Source organism: Megalopta genalis, chromosome 16, assembly GCF_051020955.1.
Source record: "Megalopta genalis isolate 19385.01 chromosome 16, iyMegGena1_principal, whole genome shotgun sequence".
Classification (NCBI taxonomy): domain Eukaryota; kingdom Metazoa; phylum Arthropoda; class Insecta; order Hymenoptera; family Halictidae; genus Megalopta; species Megalopta genalis.
Genome location: NC_135028.1, coordinates 4,973,945 through 4,986,012, shown reverse-complemented (window position 1 = coordinate 4,986,012; position 12,068 = coordinate 4,973,945). Strand labels below are relative to the sequence as shown.

At 43.6% G+C, this 12,068-nt stretch overlaps 1 protein-coding gene across 5 annotated transcripts in view; it reads left to right on the top strand.

Moving 5' to 3' along the window:
* Nucleotides 1-512: 512 nt before the first annotated feature.
* KaiR1D (Kainate-type ionotropic glutamate receptor subunit 1D) overlaps nucleotides 513-12,068 on the top strand; it is an 819,478-nt gene continuing 807,922 nt past the window's right edge. For 3 of the 5 annotated variants that reach the window (XM_076526909.1, XM_076526907.1, XM_076526908.1), the window contains exon 1: nucleotides 514-954. The gene's annotated coding sequence lies outside the window, so the exon portion shown is untranslated. Of the gene's footprint in view, nucleotides 955-12,068 lie in introns of all 5 variants that reach the window. The other 2 variants (XM_076526910.1, XM_076526911.1) reach the window with 2 other exon arrangements.

Sequence of the window (12,068 nt, the reverse complement as noted above, 5' to 3'; positions counted from 1 at the left end):
ATAGTCGAGCTGTACGAGAGCGATTCGCAGCCTCCGCTCGTCCGAAGCAAATGGAACGCACCAGAGGGCCTTTCCCGTAGGATCGATATGGTAGTGGGGAGTCGGCGAGAGGAGGGACAGAGAGGGACGGTCTCGTCGCGGTGCAGCGAGAGGGAAACGGCGAACGGGAACGCCAAGCCGCTCCGCACCGCTCCACAACGCGCCGCGCGGAGACGAGCCGAGCCGGTGTGCACCAGGGCTGAAAGAGGGAAAGAACGATCAAGATGAAGAGAGAGAGAGAGAGAGAGAGAGAGAGAGAGAGAGGACGAGCCGGTGTGAAACGAGAGAAATAGAGGATCAGCTCGTGAGGGAATATTGGTGCAGAATCGGAGGAGATGAGGGCGCTACCGCTCTGGCGCGGCGCGGAGCGGCGGTTTCTATGTCGCGACATCGTTGCTACGAGCGGCGTCGGCGTCGGCGTCCGCGTCGGCGTCAGCGTCGGCGTCGGCGTCGTCGTGGCCGTCCTCGTTGCCGGCGAAAGCGGCACCAGACCGAACACGCAGCTGCCAAAGCCAGACTCCGCCGCTCGGTCCAGTTTGCCTTCCGCTCCCGTTTGGCATAGTACCGCGCCGAGGCGTCGCGTCACCCGGACCCGACGTGATACCGGAAATATCGTGCTCGTCCCGTTTTCGTACCGTTTCGAACCGTTTCCCTCGGATATTTCGCAGATGGATACCGCACGCTCGCGAATCCCTGCCGCAACTCGATCGCGTGCTGGTGGATAATCCTGTGACAACGGGATATTCGTTTCCCGTTCGCTGGGTGATCTTTTGTTCGGACTGTTCTCGGAGGAAGTTCCAGCGAAGATATCCTCGGAGCCGCGGGGTCCACTAACCCCCGTCTCTCCTTTCGTTCCCTGCGGAGTCGCGTGATACCCGTAACGTCAGTGGTTGCTGGCCAACCTGACTCAGAAAGGTACGGCCCGTTTATCATTTTTCCAATGCTCGGTTCAACGAATCGGTATCGAGGTGCGACGTGACACTTAGGGGATCCGTAATTCGTGGTGACGTTGATTCGATCCGATCAAGCCCGTGACACATTTTTGTCCCCTCGCCGAATGTTTCGGAATCACTGAGTCGAGATAAACGCGGCAGGATTTCAGGTCTGAAGAGAAATCGTCGCGGGAACGTGTTGATGGATGAGAGGTTTCTTTACACGCATCGAGGTCGCGAGTCTGTAATGTTCAACGACTGGCTCACTGATTCCGAATTGTTTTTGTCCCTCGGGGTCGCTACGGATCGAGCTGCCTTCGCTCGTTGGCACCTTTTACGCGAACGTTTAACCCTTCGAGAGACACGACCCGCGAAACTGCTCCACTTCGGCATTGTCGTTTCGTAGAATACCGTCGAGATTGTGAATCAGATTTTTCTGTTTTCTCTGTGCTCTGTTGATCGCTGTGCTAAATGAGAGTCAGCTGGGCTCGCAACAGAGCCTCCACACGGCACAAGCAACCTGTGTCGAGAAGTTTCACTGTGCGGTTAGTGTGTCACAATGTGCTCGGCTCGATAGCTCTTTTAATTCATAGAACAGTAGTCGCCTTTAGTTCGTTGCAACTTGACGAGTTCGTTGCTGTCATGTGTTGTCATTTCGCGGTACTCTGGATGAATTGATTAAAAATACGAAGAATTGTTTCGCTGTGAATCGTTAATGTTTTCCAACGGTCTGTTAATGTCTCCAACGGATGATATGAAAACTCGAAGTGATTTAAATTGCAATACGCGTTCCTGTATTCAACTGCGAGACGTTCTGCGTACACGTGCTGAATTTGAACTTGAACTGTTTAACGCGTAAAGACGAGTGCTGTGAATGTTTTATGAACATCAATTAACTTGTGGAATTGTACAGACCTTAAAACGTAACTGTGTTTTGGTTGCGTTTGTGTGAAAAAGAATAGAAATAGCAGACCATACTGTCTGACGGAAATTTGCGAGCACACGATCCCGATATATTAAAATGAATCAAGTTTGTTGACACGATAGTTATAATAATTACAGTAATCGGTATTATACGTTTTCAAATTACTACTTCCTCATCTACAAATAACACTTTTATGCTCTCGACTTATTTGCTGGAGAATCTTTCGAATCGTCGTCTTCTTTTTAATACCTGTCTAAACCGTTCGAAACCTACAAATATTTGAAACTCGCCGGATCATTCTTGCATTTGTCACTATACGAAAACGGTAACAACGACGGCGTGACACGCGTTTGAAAACAACTCGTTAACATAGCAATTCGAGTCAACTCGTCGTTCGTGGTTAACAAATCACTGCACACCGAGAATATAGTAATCGGCGAAAAGACACTCGAGCACACATCCAACAACAATAAACCGGCGCGCGTTGCTAACGTAAGTCACAGAAACAACCGGCCGAATCATTAATCGTGTTCTCCGCTTGTCCATCAACGCTGGTCAGAGAAACATAATGTTGACAGAGCCGTGGGTCTTGCGGGGCTAAAAGCTTTCTTGTACCAGAGGAAGCTGTCGAGAGCGAACATTTATATCCCGGAAAGTAAACCCGACGCGGGGGAAATGATGGATGACGTGGCCGTATTAATCGAACGCTGATACACCGATCTCGCACGAGCGCCGATTGAAATCGTTCGTGGGACGCGACCAGTTTTAATTTATCCGGAACGAAAAAAGAAAGGTGGATCGGGGTAATCCTGGGACACCGGTGCGTCAGGCGACGTCTTTGGAGCTGCTCGTCGATGCATCCCCATGAATAAATCAAGTGGAGTATCCCGATGGTCGAAACCCATTAGTCTCCGCGTAAAAAGTGGCGGAAGCGGAAAGGAATAGGATGTATTACCCGTTCTCGGGCCACGATTGCAGGAGGCGGACGGTAAAAAGCGCGGCTTCGGGGCGAAATCCTATGTAAATATAAGTGCATACGGGGTGTCCCGTTTAAATCAGTCCGATCGAGTGCCCACGAAACCACCGATGGCTCTGTAAAGTGTCGCAAACCGAAGCTGAACAGTTTCGACGTGCACATCGTTCGATACAAATTTTCGTAATGATAGACGATATTGTCTTTTATCGAGTGGAATCGTATGCTTCCCAATGCATTAGGAGATTCAATTCGAACATTACGAAGTAGCGTAATATTTATTCTCTTGCAGTCGATGACTTGTGAATTCTTTCGAGTGGGTATTCTGTAAAGATTGATTTACATTGCTCAACGATGTTCTACTTGAAATCCTTAAGGATCGTACATTATCTTCTTGCAAGGAGTCTACTGCCATCATTTCGAATTATTTGCAAGATCTTGTCGCATCTTTTGTGTTGGCAATTTCCACAATATTCTTCCGACCCCAAAGCAGCGAACAATTTATCATTCCTATAATCTTGGAAATGGAAATGGAATCAACTACGTCTACATTATGCCCCGGAATAAGAAAGTACCAACCGATTGATCACACGGAAGCGTCCTACGTATTAACTTTCGTCCACGAACATTCATTCTAGTATTACTCGCAAGTTTTCGAGTTAAAGATCTTCACTGTGGTTCCTCGTGCAAAAAACTGTCTTCACCAGTTTCAAGAAACAGAAAAATCAAATACAAATTTCTTTCTGCAATGATCTTTACGAATCGAAAATAATACACATCGATGTTCCCAGATCGTTCGAACCTTTTCATCGTGTTAAGTTTCTGCTACTCGTTCGTGTTATAAATGCGTGAACTCCGCAGCCTAGTTACCATAAGATACTGAATTTTCAAGCATCTCTCGAAATAACGCATTTTTACCGTGAGGCGTTTAGTACGTTTCGACGGAATCATGCAATGCATTCGAAAATGTACGATTCTATTTAGCAGAACACACTTTGCGTTCACAAACGTGTTCCCTTTACGTACAATAGGATAACTATCCTATCCCAAAAATCTCGGCCAGTCCATCTATCGAGTCGCATCTAACTAGATGCGACTCGATAGATGGACTGGCCGAGATTTTTGGGTGTCGCCAGCAGTTTTAGAGACGTCTCGGGGTTCCGACGGGACACCCTGTATAGAAGGATGCGCGTAGATCACACGGCGAAGCTGAATTTACCGTTTTACAGGACCGCTTTGCATTCCAATGAATATTAATCGAATGCAATTATTAAACGCAAATTGGAACTCAAATAACCGCCGTTTCTGAGTCCCGACGCCTGCACCTCCATCCCCGTAGCCTTCACGGAATTGCCAGACACTGGCTGGCCCTCTGTTCTCCAGCTATGCGCGCACCACCGCTCACGATCTCGCTTTGGAAATCCGTTCGTATGCCTCGCAAAGTACTTCGGGATCCCTTTCGTTCGCATCATCGGGATTTTCTAGATCGGATAGCAACCGTTCCTCGCGGGGAACCAGCTTTCTCTCTCGCCCGCTCTTCTTTATAGCCGAACTTCCATCTACGTGGACTGAAACCCGAAGAGAAACTCGTGTTCGCTATAATCGTTTTTTCCTTCGAACCCTTCCCCCGCCCGAAATCTTGCGTGTCGGCTGCGAAATTTGTTGAATGGCTGTTTCGACTTCGTTCCGAAGATCCATTAATTCTCGTCCATCAATCTTCCCGCGTCTGCCGGCGTATTTTCCGATCAACAAGTGCCGATCGATAATCCGTGGATCACAGTTTTTCGCCGGTTTCCCCGTTCCCGTGATTTACTCCCGCGCCTTCGACTGCCCGTTTTTCGTCGAGTGGTTCGACGGAGCGTCCTACTGGATTATTAATCGGAGATAGAATCACGTTTCCCGTGGATTAAGAATAATATGCAACGTTTGACAAACTAGGATTCTAGTGTAGATCGTCCAAAACTGAAGAATAACTGTTTTAATATTAAAAGTGATTTGAACGTTTTCATCGCATACGTGTAAATAAATGTCCAATTTCACGTCCTAAAGTATTTCTGAACGTCTCGTGACAATACCTTTCATTCCTAATAAGGAAGTTTCGAATTACCGTGGTTCACAAGATTTGCTCCGTGAAATATTGAACATACTTTTCTGCAAAGTATTTCATTATTGATTACCGGACACCTTCAGTTATTTATCGAGCGTGTCATTTTTAATAAACCGCGCGCGATTCAGCGTCGGTTACACGAAGCAGCATCTAATTACTTTAATCAGGCTGTCGATAGCACGTAAAAAAATGGCCGCAAATTACTTGAAAGTACCCGGGATGTGTTTCGAATTTATCGAACATCAATTTCCACTCTCGGCGCTTAATACTTTAAGAATGTCGGCCTATTATCGACACCTGCCGCCTCTATCGCTGTCGCGCCGCCGCCCGCCGGCATTGGATGATCAGCAACTCGTAATTTACATGAGATTTTCATACAGTCCTAATAGACGTTAAGATTAATTCATTGATGTTGCAGGTTATCGTTGTAAATCATGGTTAATGATGTCGAACGACGAGTTATTAGGGTAGCGGAACCAGTTACTGTCGAGTGACAAATTGCTGCAAATCTTTTCATTCTTTTATTATGTATATCCTCGAATGAAAAAACTTAATATATCTCATTCGACGAGTGTAAAATTAATTATGCCCGAAAACAAGCCAAAGACACAGCAATTGGTCACCTGAAAGTAACCAGCTCTACTAGCCCAATGAGTGAATATTATATAAATATTTAATGTACGTTTCGGTCGCGCAGTTTCCAATTTCTCCATCATTTAGTATCCTAAGTGAATTTACGTTTGCAGTCGCCAGAACACATTTATTTACCATTCACGAACACATTTAAATTCTGTAACGAGAAACACCGCATCGAAAAATATCGCGGTGAATTTTTTGCAAGTGATAAACGTGGAAAAGTGACGCGAAAAATATCCCGTTGCGACACTTGTTGGTTCGGAACAATTAACAGCAGATTCCAACAAACAGCAATCGTCGCTAAACAACAATATTTTCGTGCGACCGATGAAAGTGTCAAGTACTTTACCTGCCATCCCAAACGATACAAGCTGCAGCCTAACGCGGAGCCGTGGATTCCCTTTTGCCACTGATTTGAAGCACAACACGCGTCCATATGAAACGACAGAATTGTACAGGTCAATCGAACACTGATCGCGACCAATTTTACAACGGTCTTCGCTGGAGCGTTGTCAATCCGCCGCGCCGCCTGGTAGCAGGTTGTCCATTGTCCGGTGCACAGGGATGGACTATCAATTTTGAAATGGGCACCGCAACAATTTCGACGACACAGGCCCGGTCCGAATCAAACGCGGCCCCGACTACGCGTTAATGAATTTCACGCGGTGTCGTTGCGTCCGATAGTTTCCGCGGGCATGGCGAAACGTGTGCGCGCCGCTCGGCGTACCTTGTCGTGCAATTTCCAGCCGGAATGGAAATTACCGGGTTCGCCGGCGTGAAAAAGTGTCGCCCGGCGGCCGGTGCAACAGCGAGCGTGGGTGCTAGGGGGTTGAAGGTGGAGGGGACTCAGGGGCCGGGGGCGGCAGAGGATAAAGCGATAGTAAGTAGGCGTTGCGGGGAACGAGGCGCGGAGAGAGACACCGGCCAATTCCGGAAATTACAGATACGCGTGGGCGAAATTAGTATTCCGTTCGCGGTGTTTAATTCACCGGGCCCGATCGGAGGGGCCACCCCCTCGAATCGCGTGACCGAAGACGAGAGACGGCCATCTCGTGGCTGTTTACCCCGCGTCGCGTCACTCGGTGATATTAACAAGCCATTTGCGACTATCCTCGATTCCATCGTCGCCGCGCCGGCAATATCTGGCAAGCTGACGTTTCAACTCCTCCCGCCCGGCTATCGACCGGGAACATTGTTTTTGCACGTGGAGAACCCGCTGGCTCGCCGGTGAGGGAACGAACATTTTATCCGTCTTTATTGCTCAATTTCGGCGGTACGTTTTCCCGCGGCGTGCTTCTTGCCCTCTTTCACCCATCGATTCCCCGCGGATATAATTGAAAGCACAGAAATATACCTGTTGGAAGTTTGTTCCGGCGATAAATTGGCCGATTTATTGGTGGAACAGGTCGAATTCCGGCCGGCCCGAATGCCGCTGCTGCGGCGGCGGCTGCGGCGCGCAACGTTGCAGTTTTAAAGCTAGTTACCTCACTCAAAACCCGCATCACGTCGTCGTTTATATCGACCGGCCGAATGAATGTCTTAGAGTTTAAATCCTTCGATAATTAAACGTTCGGCTATGAAACGAGTGGTACAGGCCGCGGCAGCCAATCCCATAACTCCGCGCAACATATCGATTTCGCGTCCCGAAGTCCGCGGATCGACGATCCTTCCTTCCTTCCTTCCTTCCTTCCTTCCTTCCTTCCTTCCTTCCTTCCTTCCTTCCTTCCTTCCTTCCGGCCTTACATAGTCGCTGCAAATTATACCGCGACACCACGCGACGCAACTCGCTGTTACGTGGCCCGCAAGCAAACAGTTTCAATTGCGTGAGCGCGCCGCTCCCGACTCCCGACTGCGAGCACGAGAAAGTACGGTGGTGCCTCGATGGTAGGACGCGTCGGTAGTAGACGCAGAATCGTCTCCATAACTTTCGGCAACCGCTTCTCTTTTTACGCTTCTCTGGTGACGCATTGTAGCCAGTTTCAGCGTATTTGTTTGTTTCATGTTGTTCGATAAAGAGAAATCGGTTTTATAGGTCTCCCGATTCATAGATTCATAGAGTCGTTCTATTGAGATAGCGAATTGCTCGATTTTTAATACGATATATTAATACGAAATGTTTTTAACCCTTTGCACTCGAGTGGTTACTCTGAGGCACCACTAGAATTTGTTATATCACCTTTTAAGATAATTTTGATATTAACAAAGTTTAGATATAATAAATTGTTAAGAGTGTAACTGTTGCGTGAGTCCCAAGAATCAATTTCGTATGCATAAAATGCATATTTTGTCGTATAAAATAGCAATACTAAAAGTTAGGAGGATGATCTTATATTTACAGTTAAAATAGCTTCGAGTGCAAAGGGTTAATAAGCTATGTATAGTAAATTTTCCCTAATAGTTCAGCAGCTTGGGATCAAAAATGGACAACTTAGGCAAACCAGTCACGATTTTTCGAGCCCCTCGGCTCGCCTTTATAGTTGCCGATATCTCGTGAGAGAGAGAGAGAGAGAGAGAGAGAGAGAGAGAGAGAGAGAGAGAGAGAAAGAGAGAGAGAGAGAGAGAGAGAGAGAAAGAGAAAGAGAAAGAGAGAGAAAGAGAAAGAGAAAGAGAGAGAGAGAAAGAGAGAGAGAGAGAGAGAGAAAGAGAGAGAGAGAGAGAGAAAGAGAGAGAGAGAGAGAGAAAGAGAACGAAAATTGGAGCAGTCGGTAGGATAAAAACGATGCCTTAACTTTGTCATTTCTAATTTTATATTCTTGAAAATTGTCTTAATATATTGGTGAGATTATCCCAATTAAAATGGGACCAAACACGACATGCTTTAGACCACATTTATTCAATTACGTTATATCGCATTATGAGTCGTCATTCCGGGAATTCGCGTGCCGCAACATGCGAGGAGAAGGGACTATTTGGGATAATTTACTGTATTAGGGAGAATTTACTGGGTGCCCTTTATGTAACTCGTTAAACTCAAACGAAGCAACAAAGCAATAAATCAATGATTTATCTATTTTCTTGATCCATGCTCTTTTCGGTACGTTCGCTAGAGTCTCTTGTATCTCATGCCACATCCTTTCTACACATTCTTTGTCATTTACCGATTTGCAGTCACACCACGTTTACAATAAGACAATTTCACACACGAATGATCCTTATAAAACTGCCTTTAGGGAGGGTGCATTATCCTGAAGACGCGAAATTTTTCCAGTTATTCAAATAGTGTTTTGTAAGTAGATGTTTATGCAAAAACCAAATCGGTCTGCATTAGTTGCAAGATGCAGTTCAGTAATGCAATAAAAAGTTAACAATTGTACAACAATATTTTCAGATAAATCAAGGGTTTTTATTATTTTACATTAGATCTATTCAAGTTTGTCATAAATGCATGAACCTACTTTTGTAAATCAATAGATGAAGAACTGCTGAGGATAAAAGGTGCATATTTGTCGTAATTTTAAGGTTAGAGTAATGTAAGTTTGATTAAAAGTTCATAATTTCGTTACTTCACACGTTATTCGCCGCAAATAGACCAGTCTTCGGGATTTTTCCACCTAAAGAGTTTGATTTTTGCGTTATCTGTTTATTAGGATTGGAAACAACCATTATAAATTCATGCTTATAGCGGGCGTTTTACTTTAATGGTAATATATATTTAACCCTGCTGTTCTCCTTGAGTCCATATGATCCGAAATGAAATTTACGTTTGTAAAGATCCCATGTTAATATTCATAGTGAGGAGTAAAACTAAGTCAACACTTTTAAAACGGTATAACTTTTTTAAAACTGATCTAAATAACTTAAATTTTTTTGTAAATGCTAGAGGGACTAGTTCACCGCACAGTGACTAAAGTACTTGTTTCTCAATTTTGTTATTACTTGGAATTAAAAAACTGTAAAGAAACTCTTCTTTTTTTCACTTTTTTATCTCAGTCTATAATGAAAATTTAATAAATGCATTTGGTACTTCTTGGCAACTTATATGAACGTTAAAAATCTCATTGAAATCAATTGACGCGTAGCCAAAAGCTACAGCCACAAAAATATCTAAAAATTATCTGTTTTTGTTAAAATTCGTGAAAACTGCGGTTTGCGCGATTTTTAATTGTTTACAGTTCATGACAAGATCAACCGATTTCGATGAAATTTTCAGCATGCATATAAGTTACCGATAAATACCAAATGCATTTTTTAACTTCTCATTACAGGTTCAGATAAGAAAGTGAAAAACCGACAGTTTTTTTACCATTTTTTTTCAAGTAATAACAAAATTGAGAAAACAGTATTTTAGTTATTGTACAGTGACCTAGTTCCTCAAACATTTACAACAAAATTCAAGTCATTTAGGCTAGTTTTTTATCTCAGTATTTTATATGCAATGAATATGCATAATATTTCTTGCCATATAGAATATAATATTAAACAAACAAATTCAGAAATACAAATAAAATGTCAACTTTTGTTCATTGGGTCATTATAACTCGAAGGTATACGAATACGAGACATAAATAAGGTGTTAATTTCAGGGTTAATCAGGTGCAGGGTTAATTTCAAATTAAATTAAAAGTATAGTAAAATTTTGATCATCCAAATGAATCAGGATACATGAGAGTTCAGATAATGGAACAGTTACTGTTAGTTACAGTGCTAAATCGAATCCTAAATGATTTATAGAATAAATTATGTCGTCTCTGGGTCGTATTAAACAGAATTGTTTAACTGTGAAACGCATTGGTATAATAAAGAATATTCAGATGTCGTGGATTCGGACAATCGAGGATCTATTACAAAGAATGAAATGGTTTGCTCTGCAATATCGATTGCAATCGTAACGCAAATGGAAAACTGTTCAATTTCTTATTCTTCGTCGTACCGAACTTTTACCGACATATTTGTCAAATTTTTCTGATCAAAGTGAATAATTTGAATCCTATCTATTTTCGTCTTGTTCATAACTCAATATGATATACGTAACTTGTGATTGACCCTTGATTGCACAACTGGGTACACATTTCCATTTTTCTCATTTAGTAATTTATAGTAATTCTTGAAAATATCGCGAAACCATTCTGGATCCCAATACAGTAATTTCTCCCTAATTCGCGCACAGACTGCGCGCAAAAATGGACAATTTAGGAAGAGGAGATACGATCATACGAGCTGAAGGCCTCTCCTCTGCTCAAATTGTTCATTTCTGTGCACAATCTGAGCTCGAATTAGGGAAAAAATAACTTTGTACACTTTGACGTCATTAACGTTTCGTGAAGTAGAATATTTCTACAAAATATTTTGAACAATTAAGCTTCAAATATCGCGGGCATTTTATACACAAGCGCTAACAGTCCATTAACCCCTTAATGCACAATTTAAAAAAAAAAAACCGACCAAAAAGAATCAATTTTTTTTATCTAAGAAAATACATATTTGGACCTTAATTTCAATAAATATGTAAAAAAAATGCAAAAATTACTAAAAATTCAATAAAAGTAGTGGATAAATAATTATAGTGAATATTGAATCGCATTGCAGATCGAATTTTGTACCCATCGTACTGTTTTTCAATTAATATAGGTAGCATAACATAAGTTGCGACGCCGACCGTATATATACGGGTCTGCACATTTTGGCCGGTTTTGCACGCCCGTGTTAATACGTTTCTGCGCGTTAAGGGGTTAACTTTGGTTTCAAGTTAGCAAAGAAAATCTTATAAATGTGCGTTGGCACAAAAGTTCCTAAGAATAGAACCAAAAATGAAGAAATCGAATGAAGCTTACGAGAAAATGTTTATCTCCCTCCTTAGTACGTGTCACGCGGATCCAACACGCGTCGACCATAGCGGTACTGCAGTGTTTCCAGTTCGAGTGACTCTAACGAGCTAAGTCAGGATTTTTGGGGGTTGAAGCCCAACCAGGTGCTTCGTTCGGGGACGCGGTGTCAGCGTAAAATGAAGTTCACCGGTTTCGAAATCGGTCTGGTGCGTGCGGCCAGGACACTAGCTTCCCTTTGCGACCACGGAGCGCGGCGAGCGCCGAAAGAGCTTAATTGAATTTCTCTTAATTAACTGCCTTCGCGGCGCTACGATAATTGCCACGCACGAACTCCCCCATTACCGTAATTGTGGGTCTAATTAATGTAGTCCGGGTGTTCTACGCGGACCCTAGCCTCCCGCCCGGAAAGCAGATTAAATTTTTGACGAAACGTTTTCAGGGACAACAGGACAAGTCTTTGTTGTGTACCACGGTGTTTGAGCTTGCTCCTCAGCAATTCCGTTTCCCTCCCAATGGAACTCGGGTCCTTTAACCCTGCCGCGTGGTCAAGGCTGTCGCAGGTATACACGGACCTTTTTCATAAATATTTGCGAGCAGTCACTTGACTGGAAAACAGTTTACATCGTCCACGTTCCCATTGGGAAATTGTACTAATTTAATAAGTTCTACATTTATTTTCGAAATTTTAATA